Genomic DNA, 10,274 nt, shown 5'->3' with positions numbered 1-10,274 from the left:
TGGCTCCGAATCGGGCGATCTATTCATTTAACTTGTTCTGTAGAGATCTCTAAGTTATGTTATTATCGCTATTCAAGACTAATAACGTCTAATCCCTAGGTTGAATAATTGAGACCTTTCTCTAATTAACACCCTAGGGTTGCATTAACTCGATCTATAGATCCCCTTATTAGGTTTCACCCTAATCCGGCAAAATCTTGTCATCCTATGTCTAGGCATGCAATCAACTCTGCTTAATTATGACAAATGTACTCTTAGACAGGGTCTATTCCTCCTCTAAATAAGAGCCTATCTTGAATATGTATCCTGGGATATCAAAACAAGAATTAAGAACACATAATTAAGAACAAGTTAAATATTTATCATACAATTTAGAAAATAATAACAAGATTCGTCTTAGGTTTTATTCCCCTTAGGTATTTAGGGGTTTTAGTTCATAACTAAATAACAAAACATCTTAGAATAATAAAGAATACAAAACGTAAAGAAAACCCAAAACTCCTGAAGGGGAAATTGAGGAGAGATCTTCAGTCTTGATGATGAATCCGGCTTCCGAGATGGATCAATCGGCTTCCTTGGAGTAATTTCTTACTCCCTCTCCATGTGTTCCATTTTCTTCCTCCTCTAAGGTGTATTTATAGGCTTTGGAATGCCTAAGAGCCCTCTAAATTAGCCTTTTCTGAATTGGACTCCACTTGAGCTCGACAGGGACACGCACGTGTGACACACCCGTGCACGATTACTTCAGGTTGTGCTCAAGCCTACCAAATCGACATGGCCGTGTGGTCTGCCCGTGTGAAGAGGTCCAGGCCATGTTGATTTCGTACTTTGGCCCATTTTCTCCATTTTGGCCCGTTTCTCGTTCCTTTCGCTCTCCTATGCTCTTCTAAGTGTAAAACATGAAATTAAAGCATTAGCAGCATCGAATTCACCAATTCTAATGGGAAATCATCCATAAAATGCGTTAAACATGGGGTAAAAATATGTATAAATTACGGTTTATCAAATACCCCTACACTTAAGCAGTTGCTTGTCCTCAAGCAAAATTCTTAACTCATAATCAAAATAAATTTTTTCAACTTATAATTTCTATCAATAATATCTCAAATTAATCCATAGGTAATCATACATTGAGAATTCAACTAAAAGAACATCGAAGTTTCAATCATTCCATGTTGAACAATTTATTCTGAAAACATAGGTGACTCTCATTGTCTAAGTAATTACCTTGTATTCAAAATGTCACAGAGTTTTACATCCTCACTAAAGATTCACTTAAATCACTCGAGGTGTTTAAGGACAATAAATGAAGTACTCAATAGTCAATAATGAAAAGTCATTACCATAGGCTTGCACGAAAATCAAATCTCCACCACTATAATTTGAGATGATACATCAATCAAAAGGTCGTTAGAGGGTTGTAGTGAGGCTTGGTTAGGGGGTGTGGTCACAAGCTGAAAGAAAGGGTTAGAATCGAGATTGAGTTGAAAAATTACTTAACTAGAAAAATATTTAATCATCACTTACGTACAACATAACTCCTTCTCTGACTATGGAATTTAAATACTGAAGCTTACAAACAAAAGATCACTACTAATATGTATACATTTTTTTTAAGAACAAGTTAAATACATAGACTAACTGTTAAGAACAAGACATAGCTAAGCAATTTACTCAACTCAAAATGTCAACAAAAATAGGGATCAAATTAATTTAGGGGATTTCAACAATAATGGGTTAAGGGTTGATCTTAAGGGAAATACAAGAAATGGCTTGTTAGCTCAACGGGGTTTACTAAGGGTTAATCATAGAGGTAGGCTTTTCATGGCATGAGTGGGTTAATCCTAAGTTTCTTTCTCATTTTGACATATCAAATCAAATGGTGTGGTCTTGACATGCATAATCAAGCAAGTTCTAGAATAATAGTTCAATACTGACGCACTCAAAACAATAATAAAACTGAGCATGAAAGAATTAATAGATGCTCAAAAGGCTCAAGAATCTCACAAAAATTATGGCATTTTGATGTTTAAAACTTGTGAATTCCAACTCAAAGTAATGCCTAAACTTTGGGGAAACAACCTAAAATTTTAAATTCTTAAAAATCAACTTATCAAGCTTGATTCTCTAATGTCTTAAAGTTTAAACAATCAATGCATAAATGCCTATGTTTTAATTCAAGATATATCAATCAAAAACATAAATCAATTAAAATTTATCCTAAATATGATATGAAAGCTTTTCAAGAGAACAAGGCAGTCATTCAGGGATTTTTCTGATAGGGAAATGAAGTAAATACCCCCCCACACTTAAAATGTACATTGCCCTCAATGTACAAAAATAGATATAAGAATATAGAAAGAATGTGACATCCCTAAATTGACCCTAGCCGGAAAGTGGTTTCGGGACCACTAAACCGAGTCATAAGAATAATTAACCATCATAATTGATGCTCATTATATGTATACATGCATGTGTGAAAATTTCATGTTTGGATTTTGTTAATTGTAAGTGAATTTTTATCAAATAGGACTTATGTGAGAAAATTTAGAAATGTGCTAGGCAAATGTAAGGTGGCCTATTAATACATGTGGGAAGGTGTTGTCCTTGCATGTCAAATTAGCCAAAATGAAGCAAGATGGCGGCCATGCTATGGGTGGAAACATGTCTCCAACATGTTAGACTAGTGATGCATGTAGGAAACAATAAAATAAGAAAGTTAGCATTAAAGAAATGGAAAAAAGGAAAATGATGATAACAAAAAAAAAAAGAGTGTGGATGCTTTCCCCTTGCAGTACATGAGAGAAACAAAAGCAAAGAAAGAAAAAAAAAAAAGTTTTGTTGCTCATCCTTGGTGTCTTGGCGAATAGAAGAGGGAAATTGATAAAAGGAAGAAAGGAGAAATTTGGTTATGTTTTGTTCTTCTTGTCATGAACTAAAGGAAGAGAAAAGGGGAGAAGAAGCTAGGTATTCGGTCTTCTACTTGTTTGATTGAGGTAAGTTTTAAGTAAATTCTTTGAGATTTCATAAAATTTAGTTGATGGATAGGTCTTTGATTGAGCCCATGTGTGTATTTAGATCCTTGTGGTGATTTGGCCATTCGACTAAGGTAGGAAACTTAGAAGATGATTTCTATTCCTTGTGTTTTGTGAGTAGGGAGCTTAGATTAAAGTTGAATAAGGGAATATGAGTATTGAGGATTTTGGTAATATGGAAATTGGCTATGAGAGTGTGCATGTGGTCACTTGCCGAATGTGGGTGTTAAGGTTAGTAGGTTGGCCTAATTCTTGCATTAGAAACTCATGAACTTGATTTAAATACTTTAAATTTATGGTAGTTAAATGGAATTGAAAGGATCTATTCACCATAGTAGCTATTAAGGGTTTAAGTTTGTGATTCGTGTTAAATTTGATGATAGGAAGAAAAATTGGCTTGTGTATGTGTAGTTGCGAACGTGAATTTGGGTAACCTTTCTTGTAACATTAGCATTTTAAAAGTGGCTAATAGGGATTTTAATGAAAATTATGCCAAGGCGAATGTATCATGAAATGAATAAAATGCTACATTGTGCTTATATGTATATTCGCCAAGGAAGCATGATATGAAGCTTGATAAGCTTGAAAGACGAATGACCGAATTAGCTATAGGTCATGTAAGGATTAATTTTATGCATACGTGAGTGTGTGGCATTAGTAGTTAATGGTATTCGCATTATTTTAACTAAGAATTTAAAATGAATGTTTGAAAGTTAAATAGGTCACCCAAGTGACCGAATGTGTTAAAAGCAAAATATGGTTGCCGATGTGTGTGTTTGATTGAGAAGTAAATTTGTTTGATTTAGCTCAAGAACTCAAAGGATCAAAGTTGGACAAGGGAAAGACAAAGTAATTGAATAGCCGTTGAAGACGTGCGATAACATCCGAGTAAGTCATAAAGCATATATTTGGTATTGATTTAAATGATCATAATATATATGCAATTGTGTTTAATGAATTGATGTGTAAGTGGAAATGTATGTGTATGGAATGATGCCATCGTTGAATGTATAAAGGTAGTAAAATGCATAAAGTATTGGTCTTGGCACTAAGTGTGCGGGTATAAATGGACACGGTGACAAGATTGGCACTAAGTGTGCGGGTTTAAAATTTGTACAGCACTAAGTGTGCGAATTTGATTATATAGCACTATGTGTGCGAGCTGATTATATAGCACTAAGTGTGCGGACTTATTATATGCTTTTGCATCACTATTGGCACTGAGTGTGCGATATTATCGAGTTGATCACGGACAGCGGATCGGGTAAGCACCTCGAGCTCATGACGAATAGAGAATACGTTCATGCTTGGGGTTGAATTGGTAAGCCTTAAATCTATGTGATGATTGAAATTGTATGGTTGTGCTGGAAATTGAGTTAATGTGTAAAAATGCTTGATTATCTTGTTGTGTAGAATATGAAATGTGGATGTATGAATTGGTACGAGATTGGACCGAAAGGTTCGAGGTATTATGGTATAGATTCGATATGGACGAGTACCTAGTTTCATTTGTTGTACATGTAGTAGTAATTTTATCAGTGGATTGACGAATGCTTATGACTTACTGAGTTGTAAACTCACTCGGTGTTTTCTTGTCACCCATTTTAGGTCTCTGGGACTCGTCTGTTGCGTTTTCGGAACCGTCGTTGAAGTCATCACACCGGCTGAAATCTTGTGGTATTGCTTTCTTTTTTGTTGTTGAAGAACATTTGGCATGTATAGGCTATTATATTTTGTCGATTTGTGGGATTGTAAACTTTAAGCCATGTGAAAATGGCCTATGTGGTCGTCGAGTGGGATGTTAGAACCTATAGCCACGAGTCTTAGAAACTCAAATTTTGTTAAGGTGGCCATAATTTGTGTCATGTATGATGGATGATTAAGGCCAAGGAAAAATTCATGAAATTGGCATAGTCTACTGCAGTAACTGTTGCGGACAGCAGCAGTGAGATGAGATTGAAAATCACTAAAAATAGTAGAAGTAGAATTAAATAGTGAGTAAATTATGGAACTGAACCTTGATGAATCTATTTTATATGGACGAAACGAAACGACCATATGAGCAGTATACCGGGAATTATTAAAGTTCTCGTGAGACAGGGCCAGAACGATTTCTGGGTCCCCTGTCGCGACTTTGAAAATTTACCATAAATTATCCAGAAAGAATTAGGAGTCATGCCTTATATGTACAGATTCCATTTTGAGTCTAGTTTCATTAGAAACAAACGGCACCAGTATTAAAGCCCTGTACAGAAAGATATTCAAGTTGTAGCGCGCGGAGGTCAGTGCAGTCGATCCCTGTAACATGGGTGACTTTAACTAATAAACTGTACCAATTGGCCCAACCAAAAATTCTAAAAATAAATCCATGGATGGATATATGAGTCTAAATTCAGGGAAAATTTACGAAACCAGTTTCCGAGTTATGGAACTCGAGATATGATTTTTAAGGCAACGGTGACGCAGCTTTCCAGCCTGTCCAGAAATGCCAAATTGGTCGGTACTTTTAGAGGATTTGTCTCGTTAACCCCTCGTGTCCGACACCGGCGTCGGTCACGAGTTAGGGGTGTTACAAAGAAGATAGGGAGAGAAGTGAAACTTCCTGAGTTGAAAATGGATGCAATTCCTGGATTAGTTAGAGCGAGTTGCTGGAAATACGACTGGAGGACAAACATGATTCTGAAGGACAAAAGGATAATTGGGGGAATAATTTGATAGTAATCATAAGGATAAGCCGTTTTAAAAAAAAAATCTTCAAAAATAAATAAAATAAAATCGATAATCTAATTTTTTTTTCAAGTGGCATGGCCGGTTTACACGCCCGTGTGGATCGTGTCCCGCCCGTGTTTAGGGAAATCTTTGCCCTGTTTTCACACAGCCCTAAGTACGCCCGTGTGCTTGGCCATGTCTCTATGGAAAACCTCTATTCAAGAGCTCCGTTAGTAAGTTAAGTGTTGAAGACTAAATTTTAAAGAAGTTAATACAGTTAGTGCTCGGGTTGCCTCCTGAGAAGCGCTTATTTATAGTCTAAGCTTGACTTACCTTAGGAGGTTATACTCCTCATTCCTGCTATCAATCTCATCAAAATAATGTTTTAAACGGGTGTTGTTTACCTTAAAAGTGCCGAACTTGGGATGACTGACCTCGACTGTACTGAATGGGAAAATGCTGAGTACCGTAAGAGGGATTTCTTCATTCGGTATGGTAGTGACAATGTGGGGATCTGCGGCATCTAATAAGACTCTATCTCCAACCTTAAGTTGATTTGGAAAGGTATTGAGCTCGTTCTATCGTAGATTCGGTTTGTCGGGTGTTCTTGGTTTATGCATTCGCCATTCATCTAGCTCCTTGATTTGTAGCCTTTGTTCTTCATGAATAGGTCCTTTACTATTGTTTGAGAATGGCTCATGTACCTCCTTCAGACTTATCTCCTGTAAAGTGGGTTGTATCATATTGTCAGTTTAAATAGAATGATTTAGATGATCACCTTCAATTTACGATGTGTTGCTAGAATTACGAGCTTGAAGAGTGATTGTGTCGTCTCCCACAGGAAGTGTGAGTTCACCTGTGCCAACATCAATAATCATTTTAGCAGTTGCTAAAAAGGGCCTTCCTAAAATTAAAGGAGTGTTGCTATCCTCTTCTATGTCTAGAACAATGAAGTCAATGGGAAATATAAATTTATCGATTTTAACTAGCACATCTTCAATAATACCTCTAGGGAATCTTATAGTTTTATCTGCTAATTGAATGCTCATCCTAGTCTGTTTGGGTTTCCCAATACCTAATTGTTTAAACATTTTGTAGGGCATGACGTTAATACTAGCCCCTAAATCAGCGAATGCATTATTAACATCTAAACTACCAATTAAGAAAGGAATTGTAAAACTCCCTGGATCTTTTAATTTGTTGTAGCTTATTTTACAGAATAGTTGAGCAAACTGCATTTAGCTCCACATGCGATGCCTCGTCCAACTTCCGCTTATTTGCTAAAAGCTCCTTTAAAAATTTCATTGCGTTTGGCATCTGTGATAGACCTTTAAGAAACGGTAAGTTAAGGTGTAATTTTTTTAAGAGTTTAAGGAATTTACCAAATTGTTCATCTGAGCGATCTTTCCTTGTCGCTTTGGGGTATGGCACATGAGGTTTATATTCGACATTCACTAATTTGTTTTTATTATAACCTACCTCACCTTGACCTTTTCTTACCATAGTTTCTTACCTCGGTTCTAGTTCAGGCTTAGCGACTCCTTCGTCAACTTGAATATTAATTGCGTTGAGCTCTTCCCTTGGGTTGGGTTCAGTATTACTAGGCAAGCTACCTTGTGGTCGTTCAGAGATTAGTTTGGACAGCTAGCCTATTTGAGTTTCGAGCCCTTGGATCGATGCTTGTTGATTCTTAAGTGCTGTTTTAGTGTTCTGAAAAGGGGTTTCTGACATCAAGATAAACTTTGTGAGTATCTCTTCAAGGTTCAGTTTCTTTTCTTGTTGATAGGGTGGCTGTTGAAAACCCGAAGGATGTTGTGGTCTTTGATTTCTTTGACCACCCCACGAGAAATTTGGGTGGTTCCTCCAACCTGTATTGTAAGTGTTACTATATGGATTGTTTTGAGATCGAGGATTATTACCCATGTAATTTAACTTCTCGTTATCCATGCTGTGGCCATAAGGTTGGTATTTCGAATGGCTTGTTCCACCTCCACTTGCTTCGCACTATATTACCGGATGAACCTGTGAAGAACTAAGAAAAGCATCAATCTTCTTATTCAAGAGTTCTACCTGATTAGAGAGCATGGTGACTGAATCGATGTTATAAACACCGACTATTTTCGTTGGTTTTGTCCTCATGACTTGCCACTGATAGTTATTCAGTGACATCTCCTCTATAAACTCATAAGCATCTTCAGGTGTTTTATTATTGATGGTTCCACTAGCAGCTGCATCAACCATTTGCCGAGTCGAAGGATTCAGGCCATTATGGAACATTTGAACCTGAAGCCAAAGTGGTAACCCATGGTGAGGGCACCTTCTCAGTAAGTCCTTGTATCTCTCCCATGCATTGTAAAGAGTTTCTAAGTCCATCTGCATAAATAAAGAGATACCATTACGTAATTTGGCCGTTTTAGTAGGCGGGAAATATTTTAATAGAAATTTTCTGGTTATTTGTTCCCAAGTAGTGATTGACCCTCGTGGTAATGAGTTCAACCACTGTTTAGCTTTGTTTCTCAATGAAAAAGGGAATAACCGAAGACGAATCGCATCAATAGAAACACCATTAATTTTAAATGTATTGCATAGTTCCAAATAGTTTGCTAAGTGAGCGTTGGGATCTTTATCCTGCAAACCATCAAACTGAACAAACTGTTGTATCATTTGAATTCTGTTAGGTTTTAGTTCAAAAGTATTTGCAGCTACAGCAGGTCTAACTATGCTCGATTCAGTTCCTGTTAAAGAAGGTTTAGCATAATCATACATAGTGCGTGGAGCAGGATTTTGATTAATCGCAATTGCAGGAGGTAGCTGATTGCCTTGGTTTTCAGCCATCTCTTCGGTTGGGTGTTGAGTATCGTCCTCTTTCTCATTCTCTGTGTATCTTAAGCTTCACCTTATTTCTCGTTGGTGTCTGCGAACTGTGCGATCGATTTCTTCGTCAAAAAGTAGTGGTCCTGACAGGTTTCTTCTAGTCATAAATAATAAAAACCTGCCAAAAGAAAGAAAAAGTAAATTAATAAATAATAAAAAATTAAATTAAATTGCAAGAAAAAAATAAATGGCTAAAGTAATAAAAATTGAGCGTTCTTAATATCTTAGTTCCCCAACAACGACGCCAAAAACTTGATCGCGTTATTTCGTGATAGGTTTTAAATATTTATAATTAATCATTCTTGAAACTAACTATTATCGTGATGTAGGCAAGTGTACCTATTGAACAGTAGTATAGTTTTAGCAGGACCGGATTGTCGAACCCAAAGGAACTAAAAGTACTAGTAATGACTGTCTTTTTATTATCTAGCCTAAGAATAAAGAGGTTTTGTTTTACCTAACTAATTATCTAAACTAAGAACTCACAGAGAATGGAATTGGGGAACTGCTTTTGGGAAAATCGATTGAATTAAGACAATACTTAAGGAAAAATCCACTTAGACTGTACTTGTTATTCTGGCTCCGAATCGGATGATCTATTCATTTAACTTGTTCCGTAGAGATCTCTAAGTTATGTTATTATCCCTATTCAAGACTAATAACTTCTAATCCCTAGGTTGAATAATTGAGACCTTTCTCTAATTAACAACCTAGGGTTGCATTAACTCGATCTATGGATCCCCTTATTTAGTTTCACCCTAATTCGGCAAAATCTTGTCACCCTATGTTTTAGCGCACAATCAACTCCACTTAATTATGACAAATGTACTCTTAGATAGGGTCTATTCCTCCTCTAAATAAGAGTCTATCTTGAATCGGTATCTTGGGATATCAAAACAAGAATTAAGAACATATAATTAAGAACAAGTTAAATATTTATCATACAATTCAGAAAATAATAACAAGATTCGTCTTAGGTTTCATTCCCCTTAGGTATTTAAGGGTTTTAGTTCATAACTAAATAAGAAAACATCTCAAATAATAAATAATACAAAACGTAAAAAAAACCCAAAACTTCTAAAGGGGAAATTGAGGAGAGATCTTTAGTCTTAATGATGAATCCGGCTTCTGAGATGGATCAATCGGCTTCCTTGGAGTAATTGCTTACTCCCTCTCCGTGTGTCCCATTTTCTTCCTCCTCTAGAGTGTATTTATAGGCTTTGGAATGCTTAAGAGCCCTCAAAATTAGCCTTTTCTGAATTGAACTCAACTTGGGCTCAGCAGGGACTCACCCGTGTGACACGCCCGTGTGCGATTACTTCAGGCCGTGCTCGAGCCTGCCAAATGGACACGGTCGTGTGGTCTACCCACGTGAGGAGGTCCAGGCCGTGTTGATTTCGCACTTTAGCCCATTTTCTCCGTTTTTGGCCCGTTTCTCGTTCCTTTCACTCTCCTATGCTCTCTTAAGTATAAAACATGAAATAAAAGCATTAGGAGCATCGAATTCACCAATTCTAATGGGAAATCATATGTATAAATTACGGTTTATCACCCTTCCAAAATTGTTAGAAGAAGATTGATGGAGAGTGTTTTACCTTGAAAGGCAGTGGCTGATGATCAGCCCCACCAAGAACCATGAAGATCTTTTGCTCGAAC

General features: G+C 36.6%; 1 non-coding gene across 1 annotated transcript; it reads left to right on the top strand.

The window, feature by feature from the left end:
- The first annotated feature begins 8,043 nt into the window (after nt 1-8,043).
- LOC128290034 (small nucleolar RNA R71) lies at nt 8,044-8,150 on the top strand. The gene has a single exon (XR_008279675.1). It is a non-coding gene; the product is annotated as a small nucleolar RNA R71 (small nucleolar RNA).
- The last annotated feature ends 2,124 nt before the right edge of the window (nt 8,151-10,274 follow it).

This window comes from Gossypium arboreum, chromosome 2 (assembly GCF_025698485.1).
Source record: "Gossypium arboreum isolate Shixiya-1 chromosome 2, ASM2569848v2, whole genome shotgun sequence".
NCBI lineage: Eukaryota > Viridiplantae > Streptophyta > Magnoliopsida > Malvales > Malvaceae > Gossypium > Gossypium arboreum.
Note: the sequence above shows the minus strand (reverse complement) of the source record. Positions and strands in the feature narration are given on the sequence as shown.